Source organism: Bombina bombina, chromosome 1 (assembly GCF_027579735.1).
Source record: "Bombina bombina isolate aBomBom1 chromosome 1, aBomBom1.pri, whole genome shotgun sequence".
Classification (NCBI taxonomy): domain Eukaryota; kingdom Metazoa; phylum Chordata; class Amphibia; order Anura; family Bombinatoridae; genus Bombina; species Bombina bombina.
Genome location: NC_069499.1, coordinates 235,117,012 through 235,143,407, shown reverse-complemented (window position 1 = coordinate 235,143,407; position 26,396 = coordinate 235,117,012).

The window sequence follows — 26,396 nt, the reverse complement described above, 5'->3', positions numbered from 1 at the left end:
AATATCAGAGCTATGGAGTAAGCTCCCTCCGGTAACCGATAAACCGGTACAAAGGACAACTACACCACCATTGCAGGGCTTGTGTGGAAATGACCAATCCACTTATATCCAGTGTTTTCTCTCAGAATAACTGCTGTGGATGCAATTAATGTAAAGTCAATACATCAACTTGCCTTCAATGTCACTTCAGGGATTTTGACCTCTACTGGAGAAATTGTGGAAATACAAAACACTGCTTCCAACTTGTGTTTGCATAAAACATACATTTGAATAAAATGACCAACACAAGCTCTATCTTAAAAACAATTTGCAACGCGTTTCTCGGCCTTCTCAAGACTGGCTGTTTCATCAGGCAATAATTTTAACACACAAATGGAAGCCTATAAAGGTATTGGTAAATGTTTGATTGGAAACTTATGATAATGTCAAAAGGTACATATACATATACAATGGAATTCGATCAAATGGACCAAAATGACTAAGATCTTCCAAATTCATTATCTTACCACTACTCTAAATAAAGTGATCAGAGGAGCAGAGCAATATATTGATGCTCTAGTGTATTTGAACTACTATGTAATTATATTGATATAATATGATATATTATTTGTTTTAGCAACACATTATTGGTTAGATTACAAGTGTTGTGGTATGGCTATTACCATTTTAGCCTGTAACACAACTTCCATTCCGCACTCAAAAAAATGGCGTTTGAGTGTGGGATTTTTCCATAGCGTCGTATTACAGGTTGTGCAGTCCGGCTAAAATGCTTGCGTTACAGCCTATACCGACAAGATCCATTCCGCCATCTGAGAGCAGTAGGTATGGATTTTGAAAAACAAAAATGTTTTACAAAACTCATAACTAAAATGTTACAAAGTACACTAACACCCATAAACTACCTATTAAACCTATTAAACCCTAAACCGCCGCCATCCCACATCGCAAACACTATATTAAACCTATTAACCCCTAATCTCCCGCACACATCGAGACTATTAAATAAACCTATTAACCCCTAAACCGCCGGCCCCCAACATAGTCAACGTTAAATAAACCTATTAACCCCTAAACTGCGGGCCCCCCATATTGCCAACACTATAATAAAGTATTAACCCCTAAACCTCCAGCCCCCACATCGTAACTAATAAACTAAACCTTTTAACCCCAAAACTTCCAGCCCCCCACATTGTAACTACTAAACTAAACCTATTAACCCCTAATCCACCGGCCCCCTACATTGCAAAACACTAAATAAAACTATTAACCCCTAAACCTAACACCCCCCTAACTTTAAATTCAAATTACAATATAACTATCTTTAAATAAATAAAAATGTACCTGTGAAATTAGAAAAAATATCATTAAACTATAAATTAACCTAACATAACTATTCTAATAAAATAAAAAAACTACCAGTTAAAAAATCTATATGACAAATTTAAAAAAAAAACAATACTACGAAAAATTTAAAAAATATATAAGATTACAAAAAATAATAAACACTAAAATTACGAAAAATAAAAACTCTAAGATTACAAAAAATAATAAACAAAATTATCAAAAATAAAAACAATTACACCTAATCTAATAGCCCTAAAAAATAAAAAAAGCCCCCACAAAATAAATTTCAGTAGCTCTCATACTATTGGCTGTTTTGAACAGCCAATAGGATTTTAGAAGCTCTCATTCCTATTTTCAAAATCAAATCAGCCAATAGGAATGCAAGGTATTGAGGAAAAAATCTCTATCTAGTTGTATAGCTCTATCCAGGCTTGGATTAATTTTTGCTTTAGAATAAATGATTGTTCCTTAAAATTTTCCAATTTAGAGCAATTTCTAAGCTTTCTTCTAAATTGACTAAAAGTTACTGTATATTAATCTTCCATTTCTAATAATGATTACTTTTATTATTGAAATCTACCTTTTAAAGAATGTCCTTGTACACACCTTTCCTTCATTATCCCATCCTAATATTAGGTCTAGGAAATCAATAGAATCCACATTATTATTATAAGAACATTTAAGGCCAAATTCATTATTATTTAAATGTTCTATACTTTCCTTATCTCAATCCCAAATAAATATCAAATCATTGATGAACCAGCCATAGAATACCAAATTGCCCCTATATTTGATGTCATATATATATTTATGTTCAAAATAACCCATATACAGGTTGGCACAACTTTGGGTAAATTTGGTACCCATGGTGGTCCATTTTATTTGTAAATAAAAATTTTCCTGAAAGACAAAATAATTGTGCTTAAATATGTAGTTGATTGCTTCCAATAGAAAATAATTTTGTCTATCTGGCATATAAATATCATTCTTAAGGAAGAAATTAACTGCTTCAATGCCTTTTTGAATATAAGGCATTAACATTGAAAGTTAACCATTTCCAATTTGGTTTCTTATTTTGATTATTTAGTTTATTAATTAAATCTGTAGATACTCTTAAAAAAGAAGGTAACATTTTGGCAGGTTTCTGTGAGGACCAATCTACATATTCTGAAAGGTTTAAATTCAAACTATCAATACCTGAAATAATCAAATGACCAGAGGGTTTAATCAGATCCTTATTGATTTTAGGGAGATTATAATAATAAGCCAATTTAGCATCCTCTGGGATAAGAAATAATTTTTCCTGTTTTGATACTACCCCTATTAGATAACCCTCAACAACAAATTTGATCAGGTCTTTCTGATAATCTACTGTGGGATCTTTATTCAGTAAATAATAATACTCCTTATCATTCAATATTCTATAAGCTTCAGAAAGGTAGTCTGTTTTATTTTGCAAAACTATTCTACCTCCCTTATCTGCTTGCCATATGATAAGATTTTCACTGTTTGTTAACCTTTCAAGAGCTAATCTTTCATTTAGATTTCGATTTTTTTGTTTATTATTTAATTTTTTAAAAATTTCAAATTCATCAAACACCATCATTTGAAAAAAGATCTAATATTTTTCTGAAAAAAGTAGATTTTTTTCTGAAATCTGTCTTAATACAATTATTTAAAGTTTTAAGGCTAGGTCATCAGGTTATGTAAAAATAATATATATTTTATAATTTGGTGTAATTTCTGTAAAAATACCGGTTAAAATTCCTACCCTTTGTTCTTTTTAAAAAAAAAAAAAAACATATGTAAGGATAATTTGCTCTTAAAACAATTTAAATCAGCAAAGAGACTAAATAGATTATGATCATTCGAAGGGCTAAAAGAGAGACTCCTATTTAGCAAACCTATTTCATCTTTATCTAGTATATGGGAAGATAGATTGAATATCCCGTTTAATAAGTTTTTCTTTTTAGTGGCCTTTCTCTTTCCCTTTCCTCTTCTCCCTCTTCTATGTAGTTTATTTTGTCTTTTCTCTTTAGTGAGGTACTTGGACCTGTTTTCTCTGAATCTCTTCTCCTGTTTAGGATTTCTCGTAAATCTAATAAATCCTTTCTAGTGTCTATTTGTGTGTTCCATTGATCTTTTCTCCATGGTGGTATATCAGCACCATAGGACATATTCCGGTGGCCCTCGGAAGTAGATGGTTAATCAGCACCGTTTTTAAAAGAATTATCTTCCACATGGGATAATGGATGATATCTAAATCCATAGGAGCCAGTGGAATTATTGTGTGGTCTATTATAACTATCAAAATGTAAATGTATTTGTGGTTTATACATAAAAGATTTGTTGTTTTTATTATTTATGTAAATTCTGTTATTAAACTTAAAATCTTCACCATTTTCTACTAATATTTACCTGAATTTTATCTGAACTTGTGATATGCTATGAGGCGCCCTTCTGTTTTATCCTTGATCCGTTTTTATCATTGTAGTAGCTGATTTATAACTATCCTTAAGTGACCTTAGTGGAAGAGATAAGATACATTTCCTTTAAAAGGATATGTCCCTGGACTGCAAAACCGTGAACATTTTAGAAAGTAGTGTTTAATGTAGTGATATATTATTTGTGTATATATATATATATATATATATATATATATATATATATGCATAAAAAAGGAGACGCTTGTGAGTATTGTGTATTCCGGTTGCTATGACTACCCCCGGTTCTGCGCAGTGGCGCAGGGGGAACGCTGTAGACATTTCCGGTATGGAATCTTGGTGGAGGGTAAGGTTATATATGTTTGTAATTAATGTACATATTTTATTGGTCTGAGGACGGGGCTAACTACTCCGAAACGTCACTACTGGTGTATTAAACACATGAATTGCTAAGACCCGGCGAGTGCGTCTCCTTTTTTATGCATATGTTCACTTCGGATGCACCCCGGGCACCTACTGCTTACTAGTAACAGTGAGTGCGGAGCTCTGGGACTGTTTTATATATATATATATATATATATATATATATATATTTGTTGTAAAGAAGAACACTCACAGGATTTTTAGTTTCAACAATTGATAGAATTTATTCTGAATACATCAGAATTTAAACATAAATTATCATAGTCGACGTTTCGGCTCTTATTTGAGCCTTCTTCAAGACAAGTATTATCTATAAAAGAAAAACAGATCAGATAAACTGAAACTCTTATTGGGCCGAGGGTCGCAATAACAACCAGTCACAAATTCTGAATCGTGAGGACCTTGTCTCAATAAAGATAGAACACAATACACTATGCAAATGAATATCCAGAATAGTGAGAACTGTCTCACGCCTGCCTGTCAAAGTACCCAATCAAACACAAACCTACACATGAGAGAGACTCTTAACCATATAGTGAAGCTACAAGTAAATAGATGCACCCAGGGCCTATTGAGACCCCTGTGTCATGGAATGCAGCAGCACCACTTTTCATATAAAAAGTTCCTTTATTTAACACATAGTAGGAGCAGGTTAAAATAGAACGACGTTTCGGGTATAAAATAGAACGACGTTTCGGGTAGTCATCCCTTAGTCATGTTCACATGACTAAGGGATGACTACCCGAAACGTCGTTCTATTTTAACCTGCTCCTACTATGTGTTAAATAAAGGAACTTTTTATATGAAAAGTGATGATGCTGCATTCTTTGAAGATTTTGGATACTGTTTGGATCTTTGCAGTGATCCTGTGCTAGCTTGCACACACTCTGGGTCTGAGTGCTGGATTTCTATTTTGTTTTCTGTGTCATGGAACACAGTAGTGGCAAAAGTCTGTAATGAGGCACAATACAAGCAACACCAATTTAAAACCTTATGGAGAAAAATAAAGGGTAAAGGAAACCACATAATACCATGAACAGACCGCATAATGTCTGCACATACATTACGTCTATGTTAAGTCAGCCACACATAGCAATACAGGTGCTGAAAGTGCCCCCAAATCATAATGAATACAATTTCAAGAGCCCAGCAGCCCCAGCATGGGAATGGCTTATCAAGGGCATATAACACACTATACGGGCGTGTGATAGAATCCTAAGCCCCACTCACTGGCCCCAGCGGTAAAATTCGACCTCAGAGAACACCACCAAACTTCAAATATACAGCATTAGCATTAACGTAAATACATTGCTCATCATACTACAATACCCAAACCTGTGCTGATCCAGCTCTGCCAAGTCGCTGAACAAATCACTCAATACAGGGACAGCAACTGTTCACACTACCTCATCAGAACACGCTATCACAACCTTCATATTAAATGTGTGGCACCCACAAAGGAAAACATAGTCCCTGGAGTTCAATACTGAGAATAAGCAGTGCCTCACATGCACATCACTATATGTGGTTTATTTTCTCTCTTGCCCATGTGGCCGCTACTATGTAGGCAAGACTAGCACGTCTTTCCGAGAATGACTGGCTAACCACATGAGTGCCATAAGGGCTGCCTTCAATGATGGACAATCAGACCAGCCGGTTGACCAGCATTTTTTGGAATTAAAACATCCCATATCATCACTGAGAGCAATGATTATTGATAGAGTAGCCCCCCTAAGGAGGGGAGGTGACAGGGACACAGAATTACTACGCTGTGAAACCAGGTGGATCTTCAGACTCAATACACTTGTACCCCACAGACTAAATGTACATCTTGATTATGCCTTGTTCTATTAAACGCTGCTGGGCCCTTGTATCTATGTCACCTTTTGTGTGAGACACCCACACCATATTACTATGCCTATGGGGTGGCAGTTTCTGTTCAGTGTGATCTTGTCACAGCGACCAGTTTCAGTTTGGTGTAAACACTTGCCTTGGGCTTTTGGCCTGATTGACCCATCCTTGTCTAACATAGCTCTGCTGATCTTAGTGTTTGGGTGTTTATGTTGGCCCAATGGGGTCATGTGTATTTTGGGTTTTGCTATGGGTGGCCCTGAAACCCTGTGCGTATTACAGTTGTCACTGATCATCATTGGGTGTACTTGACAAAAAAGGCTCTGTGTCCCCTTTAGGGGACTAACTTTGCTTCCACACAATTACTGACTTGGCTAGAGTTATCCCTTTCCCTTATATGGTGTGCACATGTCTTTGTTGGTGGTGATTCTGGCGCTAGGGGTTTATGTCCCCCCTAGGTGATCCACTGCTTCCTTACAACTAGATTTTTATCTATCAGTACTGTCCCTTTAATAGAGGTTATATATTTTGGTTTTATGGGGTATGATTTATCCACTCTGTATATCCCTTTGTAATTTCCACAAGCAAACATTGGACTTTGTACCCATGTTCTGTGTCTTTTAGTTACAGGCACTAGTCCGGGGCATTAGAGGTTGTGCTCCTATATACTGATGAGTGTTAGAATGTTTTGCTAGCTGGAGGCAAGATAGATCACCCCATGACAGCTTGAGGGACTTGTTTGCAGGTGCATACACATGTAATGTCTGTTAATCCTTGTCACAATGTAATGTACATTTTAGCTCTGGGTACTGGCTATTATTTGTAAGTAAGATATTTGGATTTGAATAGATTGTTAACAGTCTTTTCCAGCTTTTCCATGGGCTAGTTGGAGGGTATTTTCCTGTATAATTGTGGTTTTAGGGCAGCTTTTTATGTTAAAGGCATGCTGACCATAGCCGCATAGCATTTGACAGTTACGGTCCACTTCTGGTTGCTTGTAATTAGGTAGCGGTGTCTGTGAGCACTCCAATATTTTTGGTTGATCATTAGTGAGTGTTCCCAGCGTCCGGTGTACTCACAGCTGATACCCATTCTGCATTAGCATAAGTAACGCCATTTAAGGAAGAGCTGGATGTTCATGCAGATTATGCCTATTTTTCTTCGGGGAGCACAGCTGAATAGCTGATTTATGGTAAGCCCCGCTTGTTTGTAAACTATAAGCTTGCCTTTTTGGTGGCTATTGCTATATCTAAGTAATGTGTTATGCCAGGCTGGGTTGTGAATCTAATAGCGCTGCTTATTCTCAGTATTGCACTCCTGGGACTATGTCTTCCTTTGTGGGTGCCGCATGAAGGTTGAAGGTTGTGATAGCATGTTCTGATGGGGTAGTGTAAACAGTTTGTTTCCCTGTATCGAGTATGCTTGGCGACTTTGCAAAGCTGGGGCATCGCGGATTTGGGTATTTTAGTATTTGTATTTATGTTAGTGCTAATGCTGTATATTTAAAGTTTGGTGGTGTTCTCTGAGGTCGGATTTTACCACTAGGGCCGGTGAGTTGGTCTTAGGATTCTATCACATGCCCGTATAGTGTGTGATACGCCCTTGATAAGCCATTGCCATGCTGGGGCTGCTGGGCTCTTGAAATTGTATGCATTACGATTTGGGGGCACTTTTAGCACCTGTGTAGCTGACTTAACATAGACATATGTGCAGACATTATGCGGTCTGTTCATGGTATTATGTGGTTTCCTTTACTCTTTATTATTCTCCATAAGGTTTTAAATGGGTGTTGCTTGTATTGTGCCACATTACAGACTTTTGCCACTACTGTGTTCCATGACACATTAGTCTCAATAGGCCCTGGGTGCATCTATTTACTTGTAGCTTCACTATATGGTTAAGAGTCTCTCTCATGTGTAGTTTTGTGTTTGATTGGGTACTTTGACAGGCAGGCGTGAGACAGTTCTCACTATTCTGGATATTTATTTGCATAGTGTATTGCGTTCTATCTTTATTGGACAAGATCCTCACAATTCAGAATTTGTGACTGGTTGTTATTCTTTGTGACCCTCGGCCCGATAAGAGTTTCAGTTTATCTGATTGGTTTTAAAATTGTATAAAGTGTAACTATGGTGTTGGGTGTGTATGTTGTATATCATCACTTGTTATACACTATATAAGTTTCTTTGTATGCTTTACTTTTATAGATAATACTTGTCTTGAAGAAGGCTCAAATAAGAGCCAAAACGTTGACTATGATCAATTATCTTTAAATGCTGATGTTTTCATAATAAATTCTATCAATTGTTGAAACTAAAAATCCTGTGAGTGCCCTTCTTTACAACAAATATTAATACCAGTCTTTTGAGGATTGCACCCAGGTTTGGAATTACACCACAGAGGTTGGAGTGCTGGGTCACCGGCTAATTGACATTATATATATATAAATATATATATATATATACTGTATATATATATATATATATATATATTGTGACAGGGTACAGTACCATGTGTATATCAGTCGGAGGTTACAAAGAGCAATCTATCCTGGTTGTTAAGTGGTTAATGGTTTTCTCTTAGCTAGTACACATGTTCCTTGTTAATTAGGCCCAGGGCTCTATTATAGTTCTGAGAAAGCAGATAGGGGTCTCAGTATTAGGCTGCACTGAGGTGGTGCATGTGGAGACCCGTAAAGGACCTGTCTGCATGGAAGTTAAAGGTCTGGTGAGAAAACTGTTTTGATTTGTAAAAGCTGTGAATGCTTGTTTGTTTTTCACTGGGGCCAGAGTAGCTGGACCAGTAATAGTAGGTAGGGAAACTACTGTTAGTCAGTCTCCTAAAAGGAGTAGGCCTTTTGTTTTGTATTTTCTGTTGCTGCTGAAAAGCATTTTTCATTTAAAGGGGAAGTATACCCTGACTCTGGATAAAGACTGTTTTACTTTTATTAAAGAAAAGTTTCAAACAAAATACAGTTTCCTGACCGTATTTGCAGTGGCCTTTCTACAAATGGTGGCAGTGGTGAGATACACAGGCAGATTCTCTAACCCAGGGCTATCAGTATCAGTTTCCGTTGAACTGACCCCCTCAGCAAGCAGAATAAGCTAGAAGCTTAGTTGAGAGGAATAGGGATGTTTTTTCCCCAATACCTGGTAGAACCCAAGAGATTACACATAACATTATTACAGAACCAGGAGTGACCCTTAGGGTTAAGCCATACTGAATTCCTGAAGCAAAAAGACAAGCTGTAAGGGCTGAAGTTAAGAAAATGCTCGAGCTAGGTGCGATAGAAGAGTCTCAAAGCAATTGGTCAAGCCCAATTGTACTAGTGCCTAAACCTGATGGGTCTATCAGGTTCTGTAACGACTTTAGGAAAATAAATAAATCTCTAAGTTTGACGCATATCCCATGCCTCGGGTTGATGAATTGGTAGAGAGACTAGCAAAGGCCAGATTTCTCTCTGTTTTGGACCTGAGAAAGGGTTACTGGCAAATACCATTAACAGAGCACGCCAGAGAGAAAACTGCATTTGCTACGCAAGATGGGCTATTTCAATATAAAATAATGCTTTTTAGACTCCATGGAGCCCCAGCAACATTTCAAAGGTTGATGGACAGGTTGCTTAGACCTCATGCCATGTATGCTGCTGCATATCTGGATGATGTGATCATTAATAGCTCAGACTGGGATTCCCATCTAAAAAAAGTGCAGGCAGTGTTGGACACATTTAGAAAGGTGGGGCTGACAGTCAACCCTTCTAAATGTACTATCAGTTTGGCTGAGACTAAATACTTGGGATATGTGGTTGGTAAAGGAATGGTAAAGCCCAAACTTAACAAGATAGAAGCTATACAGCACTGGCCAAGGCCACTGATGAAGAAGCAAGTCAGAACCTTTCTAGGTATTGTAGGCTACTACCGGAGGTTCATTCCCCATTTTGCTCCCCACACTGACCTTACTAAAGCAAGGAGCCCAGACACTGTAAAGTGGGACAGCAAAGCTGAAGAATCTTTTGCTGATCTACGTGCAGCACTTTGTAGAAAGCCTATCCTTGTGGCTCCTGACTTTAGTAAGGAATTCTTCCTCCAGACAGATGTGTCTGGAGTTGGTTTAGGTGCCATACTCTCTCAATATGTTGGGGATGAGGAACATCCTGTTCTCTATCTGAGCAGGAAACTGTTGCCCCTGGAACAGCCGATAGAGAAGGAGTGCTTAGCGATTAAGTGGGCTTTGGAAACGCTCCATTATTATCTATTGGGCAGGCGATATACTCTTGTCACTGATCATGCCCCATTAAAGTGGATGCACACCAACAGGGACAAGAACTCAAGAATCACCAGGTGGTTCTTGTCTTTACAACCTTTTACTTTTGTGGTGAGACACAGGGCAGGTCTTCTTCATTGAAATGCTGATGCCCTTTCGTGGGCACATGCCCTGACAGAGGTAGCAGCTTCACATGCCTGTGTTAAACTGGGGAGGGGGATATGTGACAGGGTACAGGACCATGTGTATATCAGCCAGAGGTTAAAAAGAGCAATCTATCCCGGTTGTTAAGTGGTTAATGGTTTTCTGTTAGCTAGTGCACCTGTTCCTTGTTAATTAGGCCCAGCGCTATATCATAGCTCTGAGAAAGCAGGTAGGGGTCTCAGTTTCATGCTGCACTGGAATGGTGTATGTGGAGACCCGTAAAGGACCTGTCTGCATGGAAGTTAAAGGTCTGGTGAGAAAACTGTTTTGTTTTGTAAAAGCTGTGAATGCTTGTTTGTTTTTCACTGGGGCCAGAGTAGTTGAACCAGTAATAGTAGTTAGGGAAACTGCTGTTAGTTAGTATATCACATCCTATACTTTCAATGGAAAACACTAAAGTGTTATTGCTTGCTTTTGTGCTTTCAGAAACGCCTTACATAGCTATATAAATAAATGAGTGGAAGGTGAGTTACAGTGATAGCAAATTCTACTGTTTCAAAACTGCTAGGATTTACCATGACTAAAAATAAATACAACTTTTGGTGATCACTTTGTAAAAAAAAGTGTGCTAATCACACCCTTCCTGTGCCATGGCCTCCTTGCTAAACTCAGTGGCTCCAGCCGCCCACGGCACAGCAAACTTTATCAGTGAGGTAACATTTCTACCTCCACCAGTCGATAGTCGTGCTAGCATACAGAACAGTGCCGATGGGCTAACATGGCTATTGGTTTAGAGGTGGAAACATCACCTCATTGAAAAAAGATTGTTATGCCGTGGGCGGCTGAGGACACTGAGTTTAGCAAGGAAGCAGCGGCACAGGAAGGGTGCGATGAGCAAACTTTTTTACAAAGTGTTCACTGGAAGTCCTATTTATTTCTAGTGATAGTAAAGCCTAGCGTTTTTGTATTTTTGTGCTCAACTTGCAATTTATCCCATAGTCCTCTACAATCAGGAATGCAAAACTGATACTCTCTAACAAATTAATACATGCAATTTATTGCATACGAATTACCTTAAATTGTAACGCAGGGTCGGCTCCAAATCGAATGCTGTGCCCCCTCAAAAAATGGAAAATGTTTTAAATTTTAATATTTATGTGTGAAACTAAAATTAATGGTGTGGGGCTTTCTGTGCACAGATTGGCTGAGCGCAAGCAAGTGGCTCTTGTGCTTAGCCTATCTGTGCACAGTGTCTGAAGACAGTCTGAGTGAGATATTGGGAGGTGGATCAGGATGTGGCGCCCGTGACTGAGAAACCCTAAGTGAACATAAGTCACGTAAGTTAAGCCCATCCTGCCACCTAGAACACCGGTACTCAAGTTACCTTTGCCTTTCCCCATCTGGTTGGCTTGTGGCCAGGACTATACTTATGTGTTAGTTAGTATCTTACAGCGCTAAAAAGGATGACCTGGGTCCCTAGCTACCCACAATACAAGTTAATACACAAAAGAAGCTGAAGGAGCGCCTAATCAAAGGCAAGGTTTAAAAGCATATAAGAAGTCTAAAAACAGAAAATAATAAATGATTTTAAAATGATTTTAAAATTTAAAATATGTATATATTTAATAACATAAATTGCATAAAGTATATCACAAAAAGGTGCATGGATCCATGACTTAATAATTACAATCTTAAAATAAGGAAAAACATATACTTCTAAAATCTAACAATTTAGATATATAAATAAAATACGGAAAAAAACAAAGGGAAATGCGTGGTTATTGGGCAATCAATGCCATGTGTAAGATAATACACGTAAATGTTAAAATAAAGTGCGTCAGGGACTGTCTTAGTTCTCCTCCTAAGTGTAATCCAAAGTGCGGGTGCATAAAAAAGAAATGGTGTCAAGTCCACAATGTAGATGCTGTGTTCCAAAATCCAAAGTGTTACAAAAATGTGAAAAAAATGTGACAAAATGTTAAAAATACATAAAAAAGTAAAAGATGTGAAAATGTGAAAACTTGTATAAAAATGAATACAGCTGTGTATATCCAGAACTCAAAAATCAATGAGTGATTTGGAAAAAATAAGAATCAAAAAATAAAAAACAAAAAATAATAAATTGTTTAGTAATCCAAAAATGAAATGACCAAAAAAACTGTGAATGTGAAGGTCCTCAAATCCTGTGGAAAGGAAATAATAACAACATAGAGCAGTACTGTTTAGGTAAATAACAAATGATTGAAATATGTCTCACCATATATTGCCAACGCGTTTCGGCCCACCTTTAGGGCCTTTCTCAAGACTTTTTATTTTTTGATTCTTATTTTTTCCAAATCATGCATTGATTTTTGAGTTCTGGATATACACAGCTGTATTCATTTTTATACATTTTTTCACATTTTTCACATCTTTTACTTTTTTATGTATTTTTAACATTTTGTCACATTTTTTCACATTTTTGTAACACTTTGGATTTTGGAACACAGCATCTACATTGTGGACTTGACACCATTTCTTTTTTATGCACCCGCACTTTAGATTACACCTAGGAGGAGAACTAAGACATTCCCTGACGCACTTTATTTTATTTTTTTTATTTTTTTTTATTTTTTTTTAAGTATATTTTTTTATTGAAGCAAGGAAAAATGACAATAAACAACAGATATATCCAGTTACGACACAAGCTTAATGGATAAAACCAACCCAATCTCGTTCAAAAGGTAAATAAAAATTTCAAGCATTAACAAATCAGTATAGTTATTCTATCGTTATATTCAGCTCGTAGTAGTAAGAATACTTGTAGGTAAAAATTTAAGCTACAGGAAGCGGAAAGTAAGGTAGTAGCAAAATAGCTTCTGATAAAGATTATAGCAAGATATCTGGGTTATGGGTTGTGAGTTGTACGATATAAAGAGTTAAAAGTAATATTTATTTATGTGTAATAGAAAGGGGTAACTGGTACATATACGAATGGTGCCTCATTTTATAACCTTCAGTATAAGAAAGTAAGAATACTCCCCTACTTTGCTGTAAAAGGTAGTGTATCTATTTAGTGCAAGTGGAGGCAAGGTGGGGAGATTAATGGTAAGGTTTTATTTAGGGGGAGGGGGAGTCAACGGACCAGAGCCGCTCTAGTTAAGTAGGAGGGGGGGGGAGAAGGGGGAGGAGGGCGGAGCCGTTTAATACATCTGTCTAAGGTTTTTTTTTTTTTTAAGTCCTTAGGGAATTTAGTTACAGAATAGGGGAGTGTGAGTTCTAATAAGAGTAAGTGCACTAGAGGGAGAACTGATATGTGCTGGGTGCAATGTAGTAGAGGTACCTGGATATAGATATTATAGTTATAAAATATAGAACTTAGTATAAATGCATAGGTATAACACCCGCTAAACTCATCGAGAGAGGCATAAGTACATGTTGTATAATATTGACTGAGATATTGTGCTTAATTATATCCTAAATGTTATAATATTTGTCTCCAGAGAATAATAAATAATCATAGTAAAATACAGATTCCATGGTAGCTAACTATCCACAAGCGGAGACATGAGACCTAGAGAGTACTAGAGCAATGTGAAATAGCTATGCCATGGGATATAAGTATCTAAAAAAGGTGATATAAAAGACTTTAAGCTATACATCATCTTAAGAGATACAATATCAGCAATGAGCTTTGCAAAGCTAGGTAACGCTGTTTAGTGATAAATTTATCCTGTCTTATACTATGACATATATCCAGCGCACTGCAGAAAGAGCCCATGCATCTAACTAAGGAAAGGATGGAAACGTATATGCCAGACAGTGCCTTCCCAGTTAGCACTGCCCAGCAACATCTAGTGATGTCTGCATGGAGACACTGCAGTGACCAAACAAAGTATCTCTAAAATGTTTGGTAATATCAAAGCTCTAAATATTTCACTAAAAAACAAAAAACAGACCAACTCTCTATCTAACTGAGGCATGCATAATAATGTGTGTTCTATATAGTGGGGAGCTTTAAAAGAAAGAAGGTAGTAGCTTATAAGCATAAAATGTTAGAAAAACTGTGGTAGGACAAACAGTAGCTTGGTATTAACAAGCTCAGGTCTAAATGGTAAGGAGAACCTTCCAACAATAACTAAATAAACAAAACCAGTGCCCATGGGACTCCTCATCAGACAATTTAAATCTGTCATCATTAACAGTAACCTGTGGGGGTTGGGGAAAACTGAAAGCACTGCAAAAGTCACGTATAGAGTTTTCATCTGTTGTAGTGACAGCAAACAGAAGAAGTATTGCATTCTCTCATTAACCTATACCGCATAAGGTATCTAAGCAGCAAATGCCTGTCAATTCCCATAGCTCAAATGTCCAGCCGGCAAGGGTTAAGTCCTTGCCAGCTATAGTGCAGTTTGTGGAATCCAAAGGTGATAATCTCCCTGGGGGGATCTCAGCTGCAGGCCACCTGAAAATGTTAGACTTCTCCATATTTTGGTTTACTGTCAGCGGAACGTCTCTGACTGACTCAGGGTGAGTTCTGGGCATAGGAGAGTTCTTATAAATATCGGAGCGCAGCCCAGGTTTCTCTCTAACAGGGCGCCGCTCCAAACAAGCATTCAAGTCAGGCACTGTGACTGCCCGTACCTCTAAGGTCCCTCCAGAGTAGTATGAGCTGACATCCAGGCCAGAGGAGCGAGGTCCGGCTTTGCTCCGTGTTCTCTCAGGGTCCAACACAGGTAAAGTGAGCTCCTGCTTCACCGGGATCAGTCTGGGCTCTGAGTCCATTATAAACTTAGAGAGGGGAGATAGCTCAGCCAGTCTAGGCTCCTGGCACTGCGACACAACATCCCTCACTCTGGCTCTGCTTGATAGACATGGGTCTCCCTCACTCTGTGGAGCGTGACTGAGATCGCCGAAGTGGTGAAGTGCCTGTAGTTCTAGGGCCTTGAGTATAGCCCGGATCTGCAAGTAGGAGTCTTCTGCCATATTTGAGGAGGGTGTTTGGATAAGACTGAGCAGTGCGGCGGAGTAGAACAATGCTATACGATCGTCGGTTTCAGATTATCTACAGCCTGTCAGGGCTTCAAAATGGCGGCAGGATAGTAGGCCTCAGAGTGAGTTCAGGATTTAGCGGCTACATCCAGAGTGCAGTTATTGTGACTGAGTGGTGAATTCTTCTCTGGAGAGTTTGATCTCAAACCATTTCTACATAGTCAGTGGAATGGCCCTAGCAGTTGGGTTTTTTGGAAAGTGAGCCAGAGAGCTCCTCTATAGTGCGACCATTCCTCCCGGATGTCGGCTCCGCCCCCGACGCACTTTATTTTAACATTTACGTTTATTATCTTACACATGGCATTGATTGCCCAATAACCACCGCATTTCCCTTTATTTTTTTTCGCATTTTATTTATATATCTAAATTGATTAAATGATGGTATTGAATGTATGTTAAACTGCTATTTTTACCTAACTCATCTCTTTTAACTGTCATATTTTAGAAGTATATGTTTTTCCTTATTTTAAGATTGTAATTACCAAGTCATGGATCCATGCACCTTTTTGTGATATACTTTATGCAATTTATGTTATTAAATATACACATATTTTAAATTTTAAAATCATTTTAAAATCATTTATTATTTTCTGTTTTTAGACTTCTTATATGCTTTTAGACCTTGCCTTTGATTAGGCGCTCCTTCAGCTTCTTCTTGTGGCCGGGACTATTACGATCTCTAGTATATCAGGCTGAGGTAAAATAATAGATGTTCGCAAAGTTCTGTAGCATTAATTCAGTAAGGCAAGAAAATGTTGACAATGTGAGGTCAAAGATGACAAAATCTATGATCTTCAAGTTTGGAAACGAAGGGGATTAATTATCAGTGTTAGAAAGCTATGGACAGTAACCATTGGTTTACATAAGATTCATGGGAGACAAGTAGGAGACAGGTTTGGGTCATTATTATATACAATATTATTTATTTAAATCCCTTAAAGACAACAGTTCATGGTGTTTACAAAAGCAGAAATAAAATTAGAGATATGTTGCAACACAATGGGCTTCAACCTACAGAAAGTTCAAGAAAAATATTTAATTTCATTCTCCATTCAAATGTTATTATAAACATATGCAGAGACTGGTCAATACACGCATCTAATGCAATTTGCATTTGATGCGTATACTGACCTGTCTGTCTGCTGCTGCATATACTACTTCTACTAGAGATCCAAATAGTCCAGGCCACAAGCTTATGGGTAAAGGCAACGACACTCATGACGTTATGAAATGTATCTATACTTTTGACACTGAAACTACACATCAGTCAATTAAAGATCACACAGATATTTGTAGAGCAGATTAACCCCCTACCTTCTGATAATATCCTCCTTTCAACTCTACACACTATATATGTAGGTCTGCTCTTATTTTGACTCTCATACATGCATGCCCCCTCGTAAAAGAAAAATGCCATCCCATTTCATTTGTTCTGGAGCCGACCCTGTTGTAACAGATACTTTTTTAATATGTATGAATCATATTTAAAAAGAACAAATACAAGTTAAGAGATATGCTTAACTATCTAATTACATTGTGGCACTAATTCACCTGCTGGACTATTCATTCTTTAATGATATATTTGCTCAGGCACAAGTGGAATATAAGCCATTGAGTCCTGTGTCCTGTTAGTGTATCTGTACTGTTTATGAGAGCCGTGGAGTCGTGACCTCTATAAATTCTATTGTATTATTGTATTATTTCACAAGGCAGATTTATAGGAGGATTTCAGGAACTGTGATGTGTTTAAATGTCAGCAGCTGTGGTGTTAATTGCGCCACAAACCAATCTCGCTTTAAAACAAGCATGTTAAAAGTTAGCAAACTATAATGAAATAACATTGTAACACAATACATACAGCAGATAGGGGCCAGGAAAGAACTCTGGAGATAAGAAAACTTTGCATGCAATCTTTTAACATTTGGGGAAATAAATTATGATTACACTTTTGCGATAGAGTGTACATTTAACACTTCAAGTGCTGAGCCATTTACACCCCTGTGCTGAGCTGTGCTATAGTTTTTAGATGCTGTTCACATATAAGCCCTACTGTAGGATATGTTTCAGCAAGAAAACTAGAAATCTTGGGCCCGATCCGATATGCAGCATCGCCCGCAAAAGCCGGCGACGCCGAATTTTGCGCGGGTTTGGTATCCTATATACGGCGTAACCTAGAAGTTACGCTCGTATATTTCTGCCTTCGCCCGTAGTTTTTTGGGCCATAGACAGGTATACCAAACCCACGCAGTTTGGTATTCAATATACAGCGTAAGGACTTATGTGGCGAAAATGGAGAAATCTTACTCCATTTTCACCTCGCCACAAAATGCAGCTGTAGTAAGCCTTACGCTGTCTATTGGAGCCCCGTAACTCCCTAAACTAGCTACAAAATAAAACCTAACACCTAAACACATGCGCAATCTACCTGTCAACCGCGAACTGCTAAATAAAACCTAACACCTAACGCATGCACATCGCTAATAAAATATTTAACCCCTAAACCGCCGCTCCCAGACCCCGCTGCCACCTACATTAAATGTATAACCCCCTAATGTGATCCCCCTACACCGTTGCCACCTACATTACATCCCCCCTAATGTGAGCCCCTTACACCGCCGCCATCTACATTACATACCCCCTAATGTGAGCTCCTACTGCGCCGCCAGCTATATTAAAATTATTAACCCCTAATCTAATCCCCCTACCCTGCCACCAGCTATATTAAATTATTAACCCCTAATCTAATCCCCCTACACTGCCGCCAGCTATATTAAATTATTAACCCCTAATCTAATCCCCCTACACCGCCGCCAGCTATATTAAATTATTAACCCCTAATCTAATCCCCCTACACCGCCGCCAGCTATATTAAATTATTAACCCCTAATCTAATCCCCCTACACCGCCGCCAGCTATATTAAAATATTAACCCCTAATCTAATCCCTCTACACCGCCGCCAGCTATATTAAATACATTAACCCCTAATCTAATCCCCCTAAAGTAATCACCTCTATTGCCAGCCCTTAAAAGGGCTTTTTGTGGGGCATTTCCCCAAAGTAATCAGCTCTTTTACCAGCCCTTAAAAGTGCTTTTTGCGGGGCATTGTCACAAAGTAATCAGCTCTTTTGCATCTAATCTAAATCCCCCTACACCGCCGCCACCTATAATAAATGTATTACCCCCTAATCTAATCCCCCTACAACGCCGCCACCTATATTAAATAGATTAACCCCTAATCTGACCCCCCCTAAACCGCCGCCACCTATATTAACTATATTAACCCTAATTATATTAGGGTTAATATAGTTAATATAGTTATTATATTATATATACTAACTATATTAACCCTAATTATATTAGGGTTAATATAGTTAATATCGTTATTATATTATATTATATATATATATATTAACTATATTAACCCTAATTATATTAGGGTTAATATAGTTAATATCATTATTATATTATATATATATATATATTAAGTATAATAACCCTATCTAACTCTAACACCCCTAACTAAATTCTTATTAAAATAAATCTAATTAATATTAATATTATTAATTTAAATATTCCTATTTAAATCTAAATACTTACCTATAAAATAACCCCTAAGATAGCTACAATGTAATTAATAATTACATTGTAGCTATTTTAGGGTTTATATTTATTTTACAGGTAACTTGGTATTTATTTTAACTAGGTACAATAGCTATTAAATAGTTAATAACTATTTAATAGCTACCTAGTTAAAATAATTACCAATTTACCTGTAAAATAAATCCTAACCTAAGTTACAAATACACCTACACTATCAATAAATTAAATAAACTACAAATATCTAAACTAAAATACAATTAAATAAACTAAACTAAATTACAAAAAAAACAAACACTAAATTACAAAAAATAAAAAAAGATTACAAGAATTTTAAGCTAATTACACCTACTCTAAGCCCCCTAATAAAATAACAAAGCCCCCCAAAATAAAAAAAATTCCCTACCCTAAACTAAATTACAAAAGTTAACAGCTCTATTACCTTACCAGCCCTTAAAAGGGCTTTTTGCGGGGCATGCCCCAAAGAAATCAGCTCTTTTGCCTGTAAAAAAAAACACAATACCACCCCCCAACATTACAACCCACCACCCACATACCCCTACTCTAAACCCACCCAAACCCCCCTTAAAAAAACCTAACACTAAGCCCCAGGAGATCTCCCTACCTTGAGTCGTCTTCACCCAGCCGGGCCGAACTCTTCATCCAATCCGGGCGATGTCTTCATCCAAGCGGCAAAGAAGAAGTCTTCCATCCAGCGATGTCTTCATCCAAGCGGCAAAGAAGAAGTCTTCCATCGGGCGATGTCTTCATGCAAGCGGCAAAGAAGAGGTCCTCCATCGGGGCGAAGTTTTCTTCCAAGCAGCATCTTCAATCTTCTTTCTTCAGCCCTCCGACGTGGAACATCCATCTGGCCCGACGACTGAACGACGAATGAAGTTTCCTTTAAATGACGTCATCGAATTCCGATTGGCTGATAGGATTCTATCAGCCAATCGGAATTAAGGTAAGAAAATCTGATTGGCTGATTCAATCAGCTAATCAGATTCAAGTTCAATCCGATTGGCAGATCCAATCAGCCAATCAGATTGAGCTCGCATTCTATTGGCTGTTCCGATCCTTTTCATGAGGGCATACTGTGGTATGCTCCAGAGAATGACTAGATGTATAACATTATTATAAGCATTGGGGTTGATTCCAATCTAGTTAATCGGGATTTACTGCACCTGATAGGGAATTTTACATAGGAAATATCACAATGCAAAAGATAATGTCATTCTCGTAGCGGAAACATTTTGGATCACATTTCGGAAAAGTCACCCATATAAAGCGTGAATAATATTGACTTAAAGGGACACTGAACCTAAATGTTTTCTTTTGTGATTCAGAAAGAGCATGCAATTTTAAGCCACTTTCTAATTTACTCCTATTATCAAATTTATTATCTTCATTCTATTGGTATCTTTATTTGAAAAGCAAGAATGTAAGTTTAAATGCCGGCCCATTTTTGGTGAACAACCTAGGTTGTTCTTGCTTATTGGTGGATAAATTCACCCACCAATAAACAAGTGCTGTCCAGTGTTCTGAACCAAAAATTGGCTGGCTCCTTAGCTTAGATGCCTTCTTATTCAAATAAAGATAGCAAGAGAATGAAAAAAAAATGATAATAGGAGTAAATTAGAAGGTTGCTTAAAATTGCATGCTCTACCTGAATCACGAAAGAAAAAATTTGGTTTCAGTGTCCCTTTAAGTGATCACAAATTAAATGACTGAAAGTTATTGACTAAATATCGACAACTAAATAGACACATTTAATGCAGCAGCTAAAGGTACTTGATGAAAAAGGTATCGGCCATCAATCTGCGCATGCTCAGACTCGAACAACAAGATGGTGCTGCCCATGCCACCATCTGCCCTTTTTGATGACAATAAAAATGCAGCAAATAAAAAACAATACTGAAAAATGAAAACCTATTGAGCTATATACAGTTGGGATATGAAGAGAGAGAAAGGAGAGAAGAGGATGCTGGGCCAGCAGAATGAGAATAAGTGGCCTGGTCAGAGCGAGCAGCTGGACAGACTGAAGAGCAGTTGTATTTTTTTGTGAGTCAATATGTTTTTCGGTAATTGACAGCCATTATTAACTGTTAACAGGGCACAATTATGAGGAAATGGAGATCAAACATCACTGGACTTATAAAGCCTGGCTATGTTAGCATAAAAAAAATAATAGTCAATCCCATTTTTTCGATATCGAACAAGAGTACTCCCATAAAGTGCTCAAGATTTGTGCACAGTCCTGAGTCTACCTCAGTCTGCTCTTACCAAAAGGAGCTAGGTTTTACCTAATAGGACCAAGCAAAAAAGAGGTAAATGTGACAAAAGAATTAAACTTTTATTAAATATTTGCATGATCATTAGGGGGATACAAAATAATCAGCCAATCGGATTGAACTTGATTCTGATTGGCTGATTCCATCAGCCAATCAGAAAATTCCTACCTTAATTCCGATTGGCTGATAGAATCCTATCAGCCAATCGGAATTCGAGGGACGCCATCTTGGATGACGTCCCTTAAAGGAACCGTCATTCGTCGGGAGACAACGGAAGAAGAGGATGGATCCGCGTCGCCTGCTTCAAGATGGACCCGCTCCGCACCGGATGGAAGAAGATTGAAGATGCCGCTTGGAGAAGATGTTTGCCGGTCCGGATGTCCTCTTCTTGCCGGATAGGAGGAAGACTTTGGAGCCTCTTCTGGACCTCTTCAGCACCGGATGATGGATCGCCAACCCCCGCTTGGGTTGGATGAAGATGTTGGAGCCAGGACGGATCGGTGAACCTGGTATGGTGAAGACAAGGTAGGAAGATCTTCAGGGGCTTAGTGTTAGGTTTATTTAAGGGGGGTTTGGGTTAGATTAGGGGTATGTGGGTGGTGGGTTGTAATGTTGGGGGGGGTATGGTATGTTTTTTTTTACAGGCAAAAGAGCTGAAATCCTTGGGGCATGCCCCGCAAAGGGCCCTGTTCAGGGCTGGTAAGGTAAAAGAGCTTGTAACTTTTTAAATTTAGAATAGGGTAGGGAATTTTTTATTTTGGGGGGCTTTGTTATTTTATTAGGGGGCTTAGAGTAGGTGTAATTAGTTTAAAATTGTTGTAATATTTTTCTTATGTTTGTAAATATTTTATTATTTTTTGTAACTTAGTTCTTTTTTATTTTTTGTACTTTAGCTAGTTTATTTAATTGTATTTATTTGTAGCAATTGTGTTTAATTAATTTATTGATAGTGTAGTGTTAGGTTAATTGTAGGTAATTGTAGGTAGTTTATTTAATTAATTTATTGATAGGGTAGTGTTAGGTTTAATTATATCTTAGGTTAGGATTTATTTTACAGGTAAATTTGTTATTATTTTAACTAGGTAACTATTAAATAGTTTTTAACTATTTAATAGCTATTGTACCTGGTTAAAATAATTAAAAAGTTGCCTGTAAAATAAATATTAATCCTAAAATAGCTATAATATAATTATAATTTATATTGTAGCTATATTAGGATTTATTTTACAGGTAAGTATTTAGCTTTAAATAGGAATAAGTTATTTAATAAGAGTTAATTTATTTCGTTAGATTAAAATTATATTTAATTTAGGGGGGGTGTTAGTGTTAGGGTTAGACTTAGCTTTAGGGGTTAATCCATTTATTATAGTAGCGGTGAGGTCCGCTCGGCAGATTAGGGGTTAATAATTGAAGGTAGGTGTCGGCGATGTTAGGGAGGGCAGATTAGGGGTTAATACTATTTATGATAGGGTTAGTGAGGCGGATTAGGGGTTAATAACTTTATTATAGTAGCGGTGAGGTCCGCTCGGCAGATTAGGAGTTAATAAGTGTAGGCAGGTGTCGGCGACGTTGAGGGGGGGCAGATTAGGGGTTAATAAATATAATATAGGGGTCGGCGATGTTAGGGCAGCAGATTAGGGGTACATAGGGATAACGTAGGTTGCGGCGGTTTACGGAGCGGCAGATTAGGGGTTAAAAAAAATATGCAGGTGTCAGCGATAGCGGGGGCGGCAGATTAGGGGTTAATAAGTGTAAGGTTAGGGGTGTTTAGACTCGGGGTACATGTTAGAGTGTTAGGTGCAGACGTAGGAAGTGTTTCCCCATAGGAAACAATGGGGCTGCGTTAGGAGCTGAACGCTGCTTTTTTGCAGGTGTTAGGTTTTTTTTCAGCTCAAACAGCCCCATTGTTTCCTATGGGAGAATCGTGCACGAGCACGTTTTTGAGGCCGGCCGCGTCCGTAAGCAACTCTGGTATCGAGAGTTGCATTTGCGGTAAAAATGCTCTACGCTCCTTTTTTGGAGCCTAACGCAGCATTTGTTTAAACTCTCGATACCAGAGTTAAATTTATGGTGCGGCCAGAAAAAAGCCCGCGGAGCGTTAACAGCCCTTTTACCGCCGAACTCCAAATCTAGGCCATAATATGGGATTGGATTTGCATGCGAGTTGGGTTTTTTTCCACTTTTTTGCTCCATTGACTTCTATGGGAGAATAGGTTATTCTAAGTTCGTCTTTTTGCATGCTTCAGGTTAGCGCGAGAGCGATAACTTTTAACTTTCTTTTCATATTGCGAGAACAATCTGACGCGCAAAAAGTTTACTTCTAGCGCAATTAGCGCTCTAGCAAAAGTACTTAAAGGGACATGAAACCCAAATTTGTTCTTTCGTGATTTAGAAAGAGCATGTCATTTTAAACAACTTTATAATTTACTTCTATTATCTAATTTGCTTCATTCTCTTGATATCACTTGCCGAAAAGCATATCTAGATATGCTCAGTAGCTGCTGATTGGTTGCTGCACATAGAGGTCTTGTGTGATTGGCTCACACATGTGCATTGTTATTTCTTCAACAAAGGATATCTAAAGAATTGAGTAAATTAGATAATAGAAGTAAATTGAAAAGTTGTTTAAAATTGTATGCCCTATCTGAATCATGAAAGTTTAATTTTTACTAGACTGTCCCTTTAATAGGGATCCACTTGTAACCCTAGCCCTAAACCAGTAATATGATTTGTGGCTAATGAACAAATAAATATTCTTCTGTGTATTACTATAAGAAAGAATTTTGAACAGATATAAGTACATAAGTAAATTCTCATTTATCCTTCATGCAACTGTAAGAAAATAAAACGTTTTATGATCTATACCTGGGCTTTTCTTTTGTTTAAAACTAAGAAAACTGTCTAAAATGTTGAGCAGTTACCATTCAGCTATTCTTCATTATCATCTACATATTGAAAAAAATTGTAAGATTTCATAGTAAACGTCCTTGGACTTAGGAGGGAAATAGAGTGAATCTGACTGCATAAGACAGATGTAAATTATCTTGCTAGTGTCTGGACTAGCACAAAATTTTCATCCAAAAGTATTCTTCAATGGGATGTGGCTACTGAGCATTTTTTTAACAGATATACTTCACCACTTTTCCTTAGCTTATGGGTAACATGATTAAGCATATAGGTAAAATGTCTCTTTAAATGTTGTAAGCTTCATGATTCAAAAGTGTTTAAAAGTAGATATTTTTTCTTTTTTAGTATATAAGAAAATGTCTGGGTCTGAAGTCATAATTTTATATATATAAAGCCAATATACACAGTTCAAAATAGGTCATAATATTTTCTTATTTGTTAGATTAATGTTGGAGAAACTTCTCAAAGTAAAATATATGATAGGTTTTCAGTGAACTGTGAAAAAAAAACACAACAAGCTTTTCTATGGGTCAAAATGGAGCTCAGATTTCTGTTAAAATCCATGTGAAACATATTTCACGGATCTTCTAACATAATGGAATAGCCTATTGTTTGAATCATTTTCTGTCATGCTGATGAAACAGCAGCAATAAAACATTAAATTCAGGGAGAAAATGGAAATTGAGTTTTAATCTAATTACAATAACAGTGAAAGATACAGAAACAAGATAAACAATTACAGAGAGCTGGGGAACTAGCAGCACTGTGAGAACGCTCGGAGGGGAAAGGAAACAGCCTATACCTCTGCTGGCGGTTGGTTTTAAGCTACTGTATACTTCAGATACAAAATGTCTATCCCTTCACATAGAGCATAGACCAGCGGTTGAGAAGTTGAACTGAAGTCTTTAAACACTGAACCCAAATTTTTTCTTTTATGATTCAGATCGAGCATACAATTTTAAGCAACTTTCTAATTTACTCTTATTATGAATTTTTCTTCATTCTCTTGCTATCTTTATTTGAAAAGCAAGAATGTAGGTTTAGAAGCCGGCCCATTTTTGGTTCACAATCTGGGTTGTTCTTGCTGATTGGTGGCTAAATGCACCCACAATTAAACAAGTGCTGTCCAGTGGTCTGAACCAAAAATTGACTGGCTCCTTAGCTTAGATGCCTTCTTTTTTAAATAAAGATAACAAGAGAACGAAGAAAAATTGATAATAGGAGTAAATTAGACAATTGCTTAAAATTGCATGAATCTGAATCATGAAAGAAAACATTTGGTATCCCTTAAAGCGTGTATTTTGAAGATAACGTTATTGCACTAATGTCAATATGTCACCCACCCAAAATGATCCCTAACCTTAGACCCCCTTCTTAAACTGACACCTGATCTAAGAGGTTTGATGGAGTTTGTAGGAGGAAACATGAAGTTTCAGTGGATGACTGATGGAGATTGAAAGAAGGTGAGAGGAAGGATGCTGTTTTGGAGGAGAGAGGAAGGATGTCCTAAAATGGACACCGTACACACATGAGATCTCCAGCATAAGAAAGTGTAAATGTGCATGAACAAGGCCTACACACATGTTTTTATGCACATGCATAAAAACATCACTAAAGTAAAAATCAAAATGTGCAATTGTACATGATACATTCTGCTTTTCTATCCCTTTTACAGAAATATTTTGTTATGAAAAAGAAATCCTCTTAGCTTTCATACATTTATGATTGTTATACATAAAAATGGTATATTTTTACATTACACTTATCTGCATAAAAGGAAGATATTTGTAATGCTGCTGATATAAAATGCATAATGTAGAACAAGTACAGACACCTCTTTACTATTTTTGTTCTGTGTTTGGCCTCAATACGTCTTTCATCATCAATACACTATAGGAGAAATGTATAAATGAAAATGATGAGGTAATGTTGGCTCAGAACAACATGTAGTTAGAGGTGACCTTCATACAATACCGTTATACATATAATACACATTAAAATGTGCTTAAAAATCAATTTCTTTATGCTTAATATGGATTTTTACTGCTACAGAAAATGGATTTTAGCAAACTGAATTTATCTCTAATTTTTTTTTTTATA